The sequence below is a fragment of the Diadema setosum genome, chromosome 3 (genome assembly GCF_964275005.1).
Source record: "Diadema setosum chromosome 3, eeDiaSeto1, whole genome shotgun sequence".
NCBI lineage: Eukaryota > Metazoa > Echinodermata > Echinoidea > Diadematoida > Diadematidae > Diadema > Diadema setosum.
This window is the reverse complement of record NC_092687.1, coordinates 45,248,073-45,264,124: the sequence shown is the minus strand read 5'-3', so window position 1 is coordinate 45,264,124 and position 16,052 is coordinate 45,248,073. Positions and strand designations below refer to the sequence as shown.

The 16,052-nt window shown below is 41.6% G+C and overlaps 1 long non-coding RNA gene across 4 annotated transcripts in view; it reads left to right on the top strand.

Annotated features, from left to right (window-relative positions):
- The window catches only part of LOC140226615 (uncharacterized), a 53,955-nt gene that overhangs the window by 18,913 nt on the left and 18,990 nt on the right, over positions 1–16,052 (top strand). For all 4 annotated transcript variants that reach the window (XR_011900994.1, XR_011900991.1, XR_011900992.1 and 1 more), the window contains exons 4-9: positions 16–119; positions 2,883–2,985; positions 4,047–4,331; positions 11,653–11,756; positions 14,525–14,627; positions 15,689–15,973. This is a non-coding gene — a long non-coding RNA (uncharacterized lncRNA). The remainder of the gene's footprint in view (positions 1–15; positions 120–2,882; positions 2,986–4,046; positions 4,332–11,652; positions 11,757–14,524; positions 14,628–15,688; positions 15,974–16,052) is intronic.

Genomic DNA, 16,052 nt, shown 5'->3' with positions numbered 1-16,052 from the left:
CTTGTCGTTTCGCAGCAGAGCACGTCGCTACAAAGAGCTACACCCAGGGAGGTGGGAAGAGACCCTAGCAGTGCCGGCTGGATAGTATGATGAGGTGCATATAGCATATCGTAGCCAAGGTATAGTCTTCTTCTAGACGCTGAATAGTACCGAACCGCTACCACTGATTTATGTGTCGAAATAAAGTGGCCGTTGGGGGTGGTCTTCAATATCCCGTCGCTCGTTGCAAATGGAAAATGGAAAAACGAATATCGAACCGATATCCTGTTTTCCATTTCCTATTTTATGAAATATTGAGAAAATAGGATTTTGAGTCATTTTCCGCCATTTCATAATAATGAAACACGGAAAACAGGATTTCAGAGCAAATCCATTATCCCGTGTTCCACTTTCAGTTGAAAATAGGATATCGATATTTTATTCATTTTCCCGTTGAAATAGCAGACGGGCGACGGGATTTCCACGCAATATTCGATTTTCCGTCACCAGTTGTCGACCGGTCACTGAATGGTACTTTAATACCCTGATTCTCCCCCCCCCCTTAATTTCCAAAGCGAAAAAATACAGCCACAAACGGCACTTTGGGGACTGTAAAATGTCAAAATTTTCAAACTCGCTCGCTTCGCTCGCTCGCATTCAATTGTTATGCCATTCTCCTGATGTTGCATGCTGCCAGTAATTGCCAGCAGTTGTGCCCGGTGCGCCCCCCTTAATTTCCAAATCGAAAAATATAGCTACAAACGACAGTTTTGGGACTGTAAAAAGTCAAAATTTTCAAGCTCACTCGCTTTGTTATGCCATTCTCCTGATGTTGCTGCTAGTAACTGCCAGTAGTTTTCGCCCGGTGCGCCCCCCTTAATTTCCAAAGCGAAAAAAATACAGCCACAAACGACAGTTTGGGGGACTGTAAAATATCTAAATTTTCAAGCTCACTCGCTTCGCTCGCTCGCATTTAATCGTTATACCATTCTCCTGATGTTGCTACCAGTAATTGCCGGCAGTTGCGCCCGGTGTGCTCCCCCCCCCTTAATTTCCAAAGCGAAAAAATACAGCCACAAACAGCACCTTAGGGACTGTAAAATGTCAAAATTTTCAAACTCGCTCGCTTCGCTCGCTCGCATTTAATCGTTATGCCATTCTCCTGATGTTGCTGCCAGTAATTGCCAGCAGTTGTGCCCGGTGCGCCCCCACTTAATTTCCAAATCGAAAAATATAGCTACAAACGACAGTTTTGGGACTGTAAAAAGTCAAAATTTTCAAGCTCACTCGCTTAGCTCGCTCGCATTTAATCGTTATGCCATTCCCCTGATGTTGCTGCCAGTACCTGCCACAGTTGCACCCGGTGCGCCCCCCTTAATTTCCAAAGCGAAAAAATACAGCCACAAACGGCAGTTTTTGGACTGTAAAATTTCACAATTTTCAAGCTCGCTCGCTCCGCTCGCTCGCATTGAATCGCTATACCATTCTCCTGATGTTGCTGTCAGTGATTGACAGCAGTTGCGCCCGGTGCGGCCCCCCTTAATTTTCAAAGCAAAGAAGTATATCTACAAACGGCAGTTTTTAGACTGTAAAAGTATTATGTCAAAATTTTCAAGCTCGCTCGCTCCGCTCGCTCGCATTTAATCGCTATGCCATTCTCCTGATGTTGCTGCCAGTGATTGACAGCAGTTGCGCCCGGTGTGCCCCCCCTTAATTTCCAAAGCGAAGAATATAGCTACAAACTGTCAAAATTTTCAATGTAAAAATATTTCACCGTGGGAGGGGGAAACCCCTACCATACCCCCCCCCCCCTCACTTGCTTCGCTCCCTCACGATCTCATAACCGCTCCCCCTATAAGATCAAATCCTGTCTCCGCCGGTGATAGGCCCAACTATTTAGTAGGCCTTCGCAATGATGTCGCACAGGCGGAGCAAGACCTGAAATACCACGATTTAGTCATTCAATAATATATTTTGAATATTTCATTTTCTATTGTTTTTTTTTTAAAGAAGAAAAAACAAAAATTTCACCAAAAGTGTGCGCCAGATCGCTGAATTTCAGGTTTGAAAATGCAAAATCTTCCTCGTGTGGGAGAGGGATACACCCCCCCCCCCTACACACCATCTCCCCGTTCGGTCGCTCCGCTCCCTCTCATATTATTTCAAAAACAAAAAATGTCTTCATACTTTTAAGGTCTGATTTTCCGCCGCAAGTCATCTGACAAGCAAAAAAAAAAAAAAGCAACAACAAGAACAAAAAGTCGTCATTATTTTTGCTGCCACTTTCCTCCCACTTTATATTTCATGCAAAAGAGTGGGACATCCGATCCCTGTAAAGTGTGCGTGTGGGGGGGGGGGGGCACCAAGCTTCCCCCCCCCCCCCCCCCCCAAGGCTGCGCCGGTCCGGTTATGTATAGACGGGCTTGTAATCGTGGTGATGGTGACCATCCCCCCCCCCCCCCCACTCCTCAGTACGGATTTACGCCGTTGCCATGACAATAAATTGTTAGACCTTTCTTGTGTCATAATGTTATCCATCAAAATTACTAATCTCACCACCTATATGATCGTTAGTTGAACACAACGTATCTCAGGTACTTATTAAAAAAAGCTTTTAGTTAACAAATATAAAAACACCAAACCATACCATACCAAACAAAGAAATGGTAGCCAGACATATAATTCCGCGGCAGTGATCCCTGCCATCGGACCATAATGTCAAGTCTTGTACAAATGGATTATGACGGATTAAATGCCTTCATTCCTCTGATCAAGCTAATTAACCCATTCTTCTGTTGCTTTTGATAAGGAAGTTGTGTAGTCTAGTTGTTCGGTCGAAAACCTTCTTGTTGATGTTATCATTATCATGATACTAATACATGTTCAAAATGGCGAGTTTACAGGGTGAATATAACCATGGACCTACTAACGAATGGACTTTCAACGAAAGCTACCACTTTGGAGTATGACTACGAGATCCGCCGCCAACTGACTATGCGCATCTCAGTGAGTACATACAGGTGTCTCTAAAATGATGATTGAATAATCATGCATCCTCACTGACAAAAGAACTGCTTCCCTTATTCTGGTCTTATTTGGCTGCAAACTTCAGAACATGACTGATTTCGTTCCATTGGACTGGAAATTACCGATTCGCTCACTAGCGCTCACACATATGACTTTGCCTGATAGTAAGACAGAGATATCCCCTTGCCTTGCTATCTGTTTTTACTCTGGAAAAATGTGAGAAAAAGGTGGGATATGAGATAACAAGTCATGATCAATGTAATAGCTAAAAACTTAGCTATCCCTTCAAAAGTACCTGCATTTAGCTAATGAAAATGTCTGAGCGGTGATACATACCCACAACTGCACATGCATTTTCCTTGATTTAAATCATTTGTTTTCTTCTTTGCATTTAGTTCATAGATTTTTCAAAGCTGCTTTGTGTTTTTTCCCCCAGCTTGTCTGCGGCGGATTTCATAAGATCAAAGCAGAGAAGAATGTTCAAAATGCTTTTGTGACAGTTTTTACAAAGACAAAGGCACGCATTAATTAAGGAAATGATGACCGTCCATGTGTACAATTTTATATATAGTAAGTCCATGATATAACATTTCATCAATTTTTCCACTTTCTATAGCTTAGAAAAAAAAAGAAAAAATGTAAGTGGGCATATTTAAAATACTACATGATAACACAAGGTCCCTGGAACGTGTCGGACCCCCAATTTTATGTAATAAATGTGATGTGTAGAGCTTGGTTACATCCGGGCTTCTTTAGGAGGTATGGAAGTATCCTCCTTTACATTTCTTATTTATCGATATTAATTTTCTTAGGGAGGGAGGTTGCAAGAGATCAGGTGGCTGCAATAATGCTCTATTCTAAAGTTAAATCAACACTAAATACGTAAGATTCTGTACGAAAATTAGCAATTCTGTATACATTCAATATGATATGATATGATATTTGAATGAATAATATTTGTGTGTAGGCACTCGTTTCAAGCATTCTTGTTTGGGTTTAAACCACTTCTTATTTTCTCACACTGTGGTGCAAATGAGCAGCAGTTCATCGAAGACTTGACGTCCATCCAGAAGGAAGCTTGAATGGTATCCACCGAGTGTTCTGGTCTACCAAACGATGGCGCCTTTATGACATCTTTGAGCAGGCGATATATCCTAGGGGATTCGAATCCATTCCTAGAGGAACAAAGCAGTGTACCTCAACCCAGTCTGGTGAATACGATGATGACACGTTCTCACACTCAACTGGTCCAGGTGGAGTGATTACATCGACGTATACATCTACGACTTCATGATCTATTTCACCGTTCCTGCTTCCTGCAACAAGTAATATGTATGATCCTTTGTCTTCCTTTCGGACATCTTTGACTGTGAGAGTGACGGTCAACTCATCTCTGCTTACTGTTACTCTAAACCTTTCAGCCTGTCCAGTTTTTAAGCAATGTACGTCGACAAACCCTCCATTGCGATGGAATAAGCAGTCAAAATGCCCAGAATACATTTCGGAGTGATATTCTGAATAATTGGTTCGAAGTGAGGTGAGAAAAATTATGTCATTGTCCGTTCCCTCAGAGATGCTGTAGACCTTGACTGAAGCTGCTAGATGGCAGGACAAAACCAATGTCACCAAGAGGTGTACACTAGTTTTCTTGACGAAAGACATTTCCACACTTTTCCCAAAATGGTGCAAAATACCCTTAGGTAGTTTAGTTCCAGTAGATTTGTACGATAAACTCACAGACCACAGGTGATTCAAGCATTGGTAGAAAGCAAAGGTTCAGTATGTATCATTAACAAGGCGAGCACGTGTGACGTCAGAGTTAAAGTCATGACCACGTGACCTCACAGGGTGAGATGATGTCACTGATCTCTGCTCTTTGCCTGGATTGGTAACCAAGTTTCACTGAGTGAAGCTCAAAAGGTTTACAGGTAAAAGGGTGCGAAAAACATTGTAGGCGGTCGTAGGAGGGAGCTGCCATTGTTGTCATAGACGCTTGCCTTGCCTGACATTGTGCAGTCATTGAACAATAGATGGCAGCACACGATTATTTCCTCTCCATTTATTCCCATACTCGTACGTCACCTATCCAGTTCAAAGTAGAGATTATTTGTGAAGTTCCATCATTGTTACCGATAACCTACCCATCTTTTTATATGCCGCCATACGAGTATCTGATTGGTCATTGTGAACGTGGCTCGTGTCAAACGATTGTTTTAAGACTCGAATTCATTGCTTCGGTAGGAGAAAATGCTCATTGGGTAATAGTATACTGTCAGTTGGAAAATTTAAGGGCAGTCGTCCGTCAAATATAATCTGTCCGTTAGAATTGTTGAAGTTGTGTCAGCGGAAATGAGATGATTTGCATACCTTTGACAATGGCGAACTTTATTACATTAAAACTAGAAAGCGCAGGAGCATGATGCAGTGTATTGTGTGTGTGTGTGTGTGTGTGTGTGTGTGTATTATCAGCAATACTAAACTGCACTCTTATTTCCTTTCGTATTAATGAAGTCAAATTTTAGTATTAGAAAACAGAGTGTCGTTTGTTTTTTGTATTTTGTTTTTTGTTTCTGTTTTGTTCTTGTTTATGTTTTGTTTGTTTGTTTGTTTGTTTGTTTTGTTTTTTTTTTTGCTTAAAGGGGAAGGCTAGTAACTGATCAGTGGGAATCAATGGAAATGCTGGGAGATGATTGTTCCAATCCTTATGGGATTCATTCAAGAGTTCATTATATATCTATTGTTGTGTGAAAATGATTTGCCTCAGAACGGTCTCATATTCAAGTAATGTGCAGATTAATGCACCGTCACTGACCAGGGACGCTAAGCTGGAAGCATTAAACTGCACATTACTTGAATATGAGACCATTCTGAAGCAAATCATTTTCACACAACAATAGATATACAATGAACTCTTGAATGAATCCCATAAGGATTGGAACAATCATCTTCCAGCATTTCCACTGATTCCCACTGATCAGTTACTAGCCTTCCCCTTTAATCCTTTTGCTCAGGCTACGGTTACAACTGAGAGCGGCGACCGACCGATTTGTAGCCTGCTCGGTCGTCGCTGAAATTTTGGGACCGCCGAGAAGTTTGTGAAGTTGTCGAGCAGGCTGTAAAACCCCAGCGATGCCTGAGCGATGCCCTGTCGATATCCCGAGATATTCCCAAGTTCCCGTTTTAAATTAAACATTATTGTTAAAATTTTCTGCCTGTAATCGCCTTCTTTAAAGGTAGGGAATCCCATTTGCATGCCTTAAATGAAGAGTTGTATAAATACAGTGGTATGTTGAAGAGAGTATCATGTTAGAAACTCCCATAAAGTATTGAAAGTGGAAGGTAACATTTAGTACATTTTTATTGACCGTTAGATTTTGAATTGAATTTTTCTTCGGGGCTCACCGTAAATTCCAGTACATTACTAGGCTACCTTTGCAGACCCATGCACTGCATGTGTGTCCATCATGTATATTTTGTGAAGAATGTTCATCAAAACTTACAAACATTTCCATATACATTCTTGCCACACACTCTATATGTTATTACATCAGCTCTTATACTTTTAGATTTGAGTTTATATAGATAAAAATACAGAAGACTGCAACAAAAAGGCTTAAGTGTGGCTGACACACAGAACTACTGAGTAGTTGAGTTTTTTGCATTATTCAAATTGTAGATAACTGTTGACTTCCAAATTTCTCAGCAGTGGCCTAAACAATTCCCCTGAGGTTCATATTTAATGTTTTGCTGCATTTTGGGAGGTCTGTAAAAGGTATCCCCTACCTTTAAATTCACCATACTACACTTAAGTGGCACATCCCTTTGATAGGGAGACAAAGAGGATACTAAGCATACATCAGCAGCATCCAACAAGGCGAGTCATAATGGGAATGATATTTATTTAGTTGAACAGCTGCGCCACTAGATGTGTAGGAATTCGACAAACTCTGCTTGTTCTTCAGCATTTGTTTGTTTTTCTTTGCCACCACAAGTTTGCAATATGATAAAGCTATACACCTGTGATGTAAAAGAATAGAACGAAGTCATGCGAACATCTAAAAGCGGTACGAAGCCTTGTAAGAAACATGTGCCTTCAAAATGTCTCATGCTTTTACTAGTCAGTGTCATTCGGCACAACCACGTTTTCAAAAAGGTAAAGGCAATGATGTCATAGATTCAAATGTCTAACACAATTTTTTTGTTTTTGTTTTTGAAAGAAAATGAATAAGTTTTCAAATTGTCGCCCCCTCCAAAAGAGAGACTGAGAAAGAAAGAAAAAATCAAATCAATCACAGACTTGTTTAGAAACCAAGAGGAGAGTTGTAAGGTGATAACTGGTATAGTTCAGACCTTATTGATGATATTTTATCATAAATATCAGTTGTTTATTGATATTGATAGTTGATTAGCCAATTGTTTGTTATAGTGTAGTGTAGTATAGTGTGTGTTTTAGTGTTATAGTTATAGTTTGCTATACACTCTGAGAAATATAGGTTGAACTTTGCACGTTGTCACAATGGGAGCACCTTTACAAGTACAACTTTGCACCTTTCAAATCAGGGCCATTCGTCTGCAACTTTAAAGGTGCAAAGTTGATGCTATTTTCCTGACTGTGTATAGTTAGTTTCTACTTGATATTTGCTATAGTTAATAGTTCATATCTCATTTTTACTACTGTACAGTGCAGCTGGACGTTGGTTATTGATAGAGTAGTTAAAAGTTGAACTTTGATTGTTGACAAATTGATAGATGCTTACTCACGCATAGTTGGTAGTTTATTTAATTGATAGTTGATTGTTCATATGAGGTGCTTATTGATGGTTGATATTCAATACTTTTACTGCCCACCGTATAGAAATGTGATTTTTATCTCGCGTTCCATGCAATTTGCATCGCTTTGCACGTTCCCAGGTAACATGCCCATATGGGACCCATAAGGCATACTCCGGGCCACGTGGGCCATCTGGGTTAGGTAAATCCCATATGTATCTAGCATCAGACCCATATGGGATAACCCCATATGGGTTTTTAAATGGGACTGCCCATGTGGGTATCATAATGGAAATGAGCTGCGCAAACCCATCTGGCAAGATTGTTAAATGCCCATATGGGTTACACATGTGAACAAAATGGGTAAATCCATCTGGGCAAGATATGTAAATACCCATATGGGTTTCATATGGGTACAAAATGGGAAAAGCTATCTGGGTAAAATATGCAATGCCCATATGCATTCCATATGGGAATCTACTGCGTGAATCCATATGGGTAATAATGTAATATCCATATGGGCTTCATATGGGAATGAGCAGGGCATACCCATCTGGGTAAAATAAGTGAATGTCCATGTGGGTTTCGTGCGAGAAATAAATGGGCAAATCCATGTGGGTGAGATATGGAAATATCTATATGGGCTTCATATGGGAATAAGCTGGGGAAACCCATCTTGGTAAAATAAGTAAATGTCTATATGGGTTACACATGTGAAATAAATGGGCAAACCCATCTGGGTGAGATATGTAAATATCTATATGGGTTTCATATGGGAATGAGCTGGGCAAACCCATCTGGGTAAAATAAGTAAATGCCCATACGGGTTTCACATGGGAAATGAATAGGGAAACCATCTGGGCAGTACATGTAATGCCCATATGACTCCAAATGGGAAGTAAATGGGTTAACCCACCTGTGTAATACATGTATCCTATATGCCTATACGGTCTCCATATGGGCATGGAATGAGCAAACCCATATGGATGAGATACCGATGCCCATATGCATACATAGGGATACAACTGGGCAAACCGATCTGTGTGAGATCTGTCAATTACATATGGGTTTCATGTGGATATGAAGTGGGCAAACCCAGCTGGGTTAGAGGTGAACATGATTATCTCTATGGGCAGCATATTGGAATGAACTGGGTAACCCATCTGGGTAAGAGCTGAACATATCTATGTGGGTACCATATGGGAAGAAATGGGCAAACTCATCTGGGTGACGGATGAACCTATCTGTGTGGGTACCATATGGGAATGAAGTTAGCAACTTGTGACCCATCTGGGTAAGAGCTGATCATATCTTTTTGGAACCTTATAAGAAAAACCTAGGCACCCATCTGGGTAATAGATGAACATACCACTAGGTACCATATTAGAATGAACTGGGCAACTCATCTGGGCAAGAGATGAACATAATTATGTGGGTCCATATGGAATGAACTGAGCAAAAATCTGGGTAGGAGATAAGCATATTTATGTGGTACCATGTTGGAATGAACTGGGCAAACCCATTTGAGTAAGAGCTGAACATATCTTCTTGGCTATACCATTTGGGAAAGAACTGGGCAAACCCATCTGGGTAATAGATTAACATATCTATGAGGGTATACCATATTATTGGAATGAACTGCGCAACCATGTCTGGGTAAGAGATGAACATATCTGTGTGGGTGTCATACGGGAATGAACTTGGTAAACCCATCTGGGTTAGAGATGGACATATCTATTTGGGTACGTTATGGGAATGAACTGGGCATGAGATTAACATACTTATGTGGGTGAAATATTGGAATGAACTGGGCAAACCCATTTGGGTAGGAGATGATGTGGGTACCATACTGGAATGAACTGGGCAAACCCATCTGGGTAAGAGATGAGCATAATCTATTTGGGTATCATATGGGAATGACCTGGGCAAACCCATCTCGGGAATAGATGTAAATGCTTATATGGGTTTCATATGGGGTCAACCTGGGTAGAACCATCTGGGTAAGATATACAAATGCCCATATGGGATTTACATGCAGCACAGGTTCAGGGAGAATTAGATGGCAACACCAACATTTCCAAAGGGCATTATTTTTGACAGAATTGTGCAATTTTCTTCAAACCTTACTAAACTGTTCTTTTCATATTGCTGCATTCACCCAATCAACACGTATAGTTTAGGTATTATTCCCCTTACAGAAGCTGTTAAAAATATCTCACGATTTCTAGCTTTTACGCTTGTTTATCAAGTAATATTATGAATGCCTATATCCAGCTGAGGGACGCAAGTCAACAGATATCAATTAGAACAATGCACAAATACACTGTATATTCACTTTGAATAAGATACTTGATCTATTGACTACATACATTCAAGAGTGAATTGGGGGAATAACACCTCTCTATGTGTAGGTCATTGGTGGTGGTGGATGTACAGTGTATATACATTATGTTTACATGGTATTTAGGTAGCTTTCGTAGATGTGCCACGTACCTTACTAGGGCTGTTCATCGAAGAAATAAACACAAAATCTACACAATATGTGGACTGCTCATAACAGAGGTTTGGTGTCAGTTTTCCATCAACTCAACGTGCCAGTGTCTCCTGCCATTGCCGCTGGGCAAGCTGTGGTTAATCATAATGAGGTAGGCCTGTTCCATAGGTTAAAGACACGATATGGTAAACTCACCGTTTGCAAAAATGTTAGCCACGTTACCCAGATGGGACCCACGGTGTACCTATATGTGCCATCTTGGATCTCCCATATGGGTCCCATGTAAATCTTGGGTGCAAATTCCTAGGGGCCCCATATATGCATACGCATGTGGGACCCATGGTGAAACCCCATCTGAAGCCCATATGGGGAACCCACATGGTGCCCACATATTTACCACATACATATACCAAGATGGGTCCCATTGGGACCCCATATGGGTCATTTTGGATTGCCCATATGGGTCCCATGTAAATCTGCAAAATACTAGGGGCTCCATATGGGCATACCCATGTGGGACCCATGATGAAACCCCACCAAAAGCCCATATAGGATAACCCACACAGTGCCCACATATTTACCACATACGTTGCCCAGATGGGTCCCACAAGGAACCCATATGTGTCATTCGGGATCGCCCATATGGGTCCCATGTAAATCTTAGGTGCAAAATCCTAGGGGCCCCATATGGGCATACCCATGTGGGACCCATGATGAAACCCCACACAAAGCCCATATGGGATAACCCACACAGTGCCCACATATTTACCACATACGTTGCCCAGATGGGTCCCACAAGGAACCCATATGTGTCATTTGGGATTGCCCATATGGGTCCCATGTAAATCTTGGGTGCAAAATCCTAGGGGCCCCATATCGGCATACCCATGTGGGACCCATGATGATTTCCCAGCTAAAGCCCATATGGGAAAACCCTCATAGTGCCCACATATTTACCACATACATTACCCACATGGGCCCCGGCGGGAACTCATATGGGTCCCGTGTAAATCTTGGGTGCAAAATCCTAGGGGTCCCATATGGGCATACCCATGTGGGACCCATATTCAAACCCATATTGGGCCCACATGCAACCCATATGGGCATGTTACCTGGGTTGTTATATCCGCAACCAATACACACAGTACGCTACACACGAAATTGCATATAATATGACTAAAATATGGAATCCACTTTTCAATTTCTCTGAAAAGTATTTGAATAATAACGATTACTCCAATTCTTTGAAGGTCGGTAAGGAAGCGGTTACAAAAATGTAACCGATTTCATCTCAGTTTCAGTCGGAGAAGAAGAAGGTTTTCCGTAGATGGAAATATCGCATAATTACGGTCGGAAGTCTCTACAAACTTGTCGTTTCGCAGCAGAGCACGTCGCTACAAAGAGCTACACCCAGGGAGGTGGGAAGAGACCCTAGCAGTGCCGGCTGGATAGTATGATGAGGTGCATATAGCATATCGTAGCCAAGGTATAGTCTTCTTCTAGACGCTGAATAGTACCGAACCGCTACCACTGATTTATGTGTCGAAATAAAGTGGCCGTTGGGGGTGGTCTTCAATATCCCGTCGCTCGTTGCAAATGGAAAATGGAAAAACGAATATCGAACCGATATCCTGTTTTCCATTTCCTATTTTATGAAATATTGAGAAAATAGGATTTTGAGTCATTTTCCGCCATTTCATAATAATGAAACACGGAAAACAGGATTTCAGAGCAAATCCATTATCCCGTGTTCCACTTTCAGTTGAAAATAGGATATCGATATTTTATTCATTTTCCCGTTGAAATAGCAGACGGGCGACGGGATTTCCACGCAATATTCGATTTTCCGTCACCAGTTGTCGACCGGTCACTGAATGGTACTTTAATACCCTGATTCTCCCCCCCCCCCTTAATTTCCAAAGCGAAAAAATACAGCCACAAACGGCACTTTGGGGACTGTAAAATGTCAAAATTTTCAAACTCGCTCGCTTCGCTCGCTCGCATTCAATTGTTATGCCATTCTCCTGATGTTGCATGCTGCCAGTAATTGCCAGCAGTTGTGCCCGGTGCGCCCCCCCCTTAATTTCCAAATCGAAAAATATAGCTACAAACGACAGTTTTGGGACTGTAAAAAGTCAAAATTTTCAAGCTCACTCGCTTTGTTATGCCATTCTCCTGATGTTGCTGCTAGTAACTGCCAGTAGTTTTCGCCCGGTGCGCCCCCCTTAATTTCCAAAGCGAAAAAAATACAGCCACAAACGACAGTTTGGGGGACTGTAAAATATCTAAATTTTCAAGCTCACTCGCTTCGCTCGCTCGCATTTAATCGTTATACCATTCTCCTGATGTTGCTACCAGTAATTGCCGGCAGTTGCGCCCGGTGTGCTCCCCCCCCCCTTAATTTCCAAAGCGAAAAAATACAGCCACAAACAGCACCTTAGGGACTGTAAAATGTCAAAATTTTCAAACTCGCTCGCTTCGCTCGCTCGCATTTAATCGTTATGCCATTCTCCTGATGTTGCTGCCAGTAATTGCCAGCAGTTGTGCCCGGTGCGCCCCCACTTAATTTCCAAATCGAAAAATATAGCTACAAACGACAGTTTTGGGACTGTAAAAAGTCAAAATTTTCAAGCTCACTCGCTTAGCTCGCTCGCATTTAATCGTTATGCCATTCCCCTGATGTTGCTGCCAGTAACTGCCAGCAGTTGCACCCGGTGCGCCCCCCTTAATTTCCAAAGCGAAAAAATACAGCCACAAACGGCAGTTTTTGGACTGTAAAATTTCACAATTTTCAAGCTCGCTCGCTCCGCTCGCTCGCATTGAATCGCTATACCATTCTCCTGATGTTGCTGTCAGTGATTGACAGCAGTTGCGCCCGGTGCGGCCCCCCTTAATTTTCAAAGCAAAGAAGTATATCTACAAACGGCAGTTTTTAGACTGTAAAAGTATTATGTCAAAATTTTCAAGCTCGCTCGCTCCGCTCGCTCGCATTTAATCGCTATGCCATTCTCCTGATGTTGCTGCCAGTGATTGACAGCAGTTGCGCCCGGTGTGCCCCCCCTTAATTTCCAAAGCGAAGAATATAGCTACAAACTGTCAAAATTTTCAATGTAAAAATATTTCACCGTGGGAGGGGGAAACCCCCTACCATACCCTCCCCCCCCCCCCTCACTTGCTTCGCTCCCTCACGATCTCATAACCGCTCCCCCTATAAGATCAAATCCTGTCTCCGCCGGTGATAGGCCCAACTATTTAGTAGGCCTTCGCAATGATGTCGCACAGGCGGAGCAAGACCTGAAATACCACGATTTAGTCATTCAATAATATATTTTGAATATTTCATTTTCTATTGTTTTTTTTTTAAAGAAGAAAAAACAAAAATTTCACCAAAAGTGTGCGCCAGATCGCTGAATTTCAGGTTTGAAAATGCAAAATCTTCCTCGTGTGGGAGAGGGATACACCCCCCCCCCCTACACACCATCTCCCCGTTCGGTCGCTCCGCTCCCTCTCATATTATTTCAAAAACAAAAAATGTCTTCATACTTTTAAGGTCTGATTTTCCGCCGCAAGTCATCTGACAAGCAAAAAAAAAAAAAAGCAACAACAAGAACAAAAAGTCGTCATTATTTTTGCTGCCACTTTCCTCCCACTTTATATTTCATGCAAAAGAGTGGGACATCCGATCCCTGTAAAGTGTGCGTGTGGGGGGGGGGGGCACCAAGCTTCCCCCCCCCCCCCCAAGGCTGCGCCGGTCCGGTTATGTATAGACGGGCTTGTAATCGTGGTGATGGTGACCATCCCCCCCCCCCCCCCACTCCTCAGTACGGATTTACGCCGTTGCCATGACAATAAATTGTTAGACCTTTCTTGTGTCATAATGTTATCCATCAAAATTACTAATCTCACCACCTATATGATCGTTAGTTGAACACAACGTATCTCAGGTACTTATTAAAAAAAGCTTTTAGTTAACAAATATAAAAACACCAAACCATACCATACCAAACAAAGAAATGGTAGCCAGACATATAATTCCGCGGCAGTGATCCCTGCCATCGGACCATAATGTCAAGTCTTGTACAAATGGATTATGACGGATTAAATGCCTTCATTCCTCTGATCAAGCTAATTAACCCATTCTTCTGTTGCTTTTGATAAGGAAGTTGTGTAGTCTAGTTGTTCGGTCGAAAACCTTCTTGTTGATGTTATCATTATCATGATACTAATACATGTTCAAAAATGGCGAGTTTACAGGGTGAATATAACCATGGACCTACTAACGAATGGACTTTCAACGAAAGCTACCACTTTGGAGTATGACTACGAGATCCGCCGCCAACTGACTATGCGCATCTCAGTGAGTACATACAGGTGTCTCTAAAATGATGATTGAATAATCATGCATCCTCACTGACAAAAGAACTGCTTCCCTTATTCTGGTCTTATTTGGCTGCAAACTTCAGAACATGACTGATTTCGTTCCATTGGACTGGAAATTACCGATTCGCTCACTAGCGCTCACACATATGACTTTGCCTGATAGTAAGACAGAGATATCCCCTTGCCTTGCTATCTGTTTTTACTCTGGAAAAATGTGAGAAAAAGGTGGGATATGAGATAACAAGTCATGATCAATGTAATAGCTAAAAACTTAGCTATCCCTTCAAAAGTACCTGCATTTAGCTAATGAAAATGTCTGAGCGGTGATACATACCACAACTGCACATGCATTTTCCTTGATTTAAATCATTTGTTTTCTTCTTTGCATTTAGTTCATAGATTTTTCAAAGCTGCTTTGTGTTTTTTCCCCCAGCTTGTCTGCGGCGGATTTCATAAGATCAAAGCAGAGAAGAATGTTCAAAATGCTTTTGTGACAGTTTTTACAAAGACAAAGGCACGCATTAATTAAGGAAATGATGACCGTCCATGTGTACAATTTTATATATAGTAAGTCCATGATATAACATTTCATCAATTTTTCCACTTTCTATAGCTTAGAAAAAAAAAAGAAAAAATGTAAGTGGGCATATTTAAAATACTACATGATAACACAAGGTCCCTGGAACGTGTCGGACCCCCAATTTTATGTAATAAATGTGATGGGTAGAGCTTGGTTACATCCGGGCTTCTTTAGGAGGTATGGAAGTATCCTCCTTTACATTTCTTATTTATCGATATTAATTTTCTTAGGGAGGGAGGTTGCAAGAGATCAGGTGGCTGCAATAATGCTCTATTCTAAAGTTAAATCAACACTAAATACGTAAGATTCTGTACGAAAATTAGCAATTCTGTATACATTCAATATGATATGATATGATATTTGAATGAATAATATTTGTGTGTAGGCACTCGTTTCAAGCATTCTTGTTTGGGTTTAAACCACTTCTTATTTTCTCACACTGTGGTGCAAATGAGCAGCAGTTCATCGAAGACTTGACGTCCATCCAGAAGGAAGCTTGAATGGTATCCACCGAGTGTTCTGGTCTACCAAACGATGGCGCCTTTATGACATCTTTGAGCAGGCGATATATCCTAGGGGATTCGAATCCATTCCTAGAGGAACAAAGCAGTGTACCTCAACCCAGTCTGGTGAATACGATGATGACACGTTCTCACACTCAACTGGTCCAGGTGGAGTGATTACATCGACGTATACATCTACGACTTCATGATCTATTTCACCGTTCCTGCTTCCTGCAACAAGTAATATGTATGATCCTTTGTCTTCCTTTCGGACATCTTTGACTGTGAGAGTGACGGTCAACTCATCTCTGCTTACTGT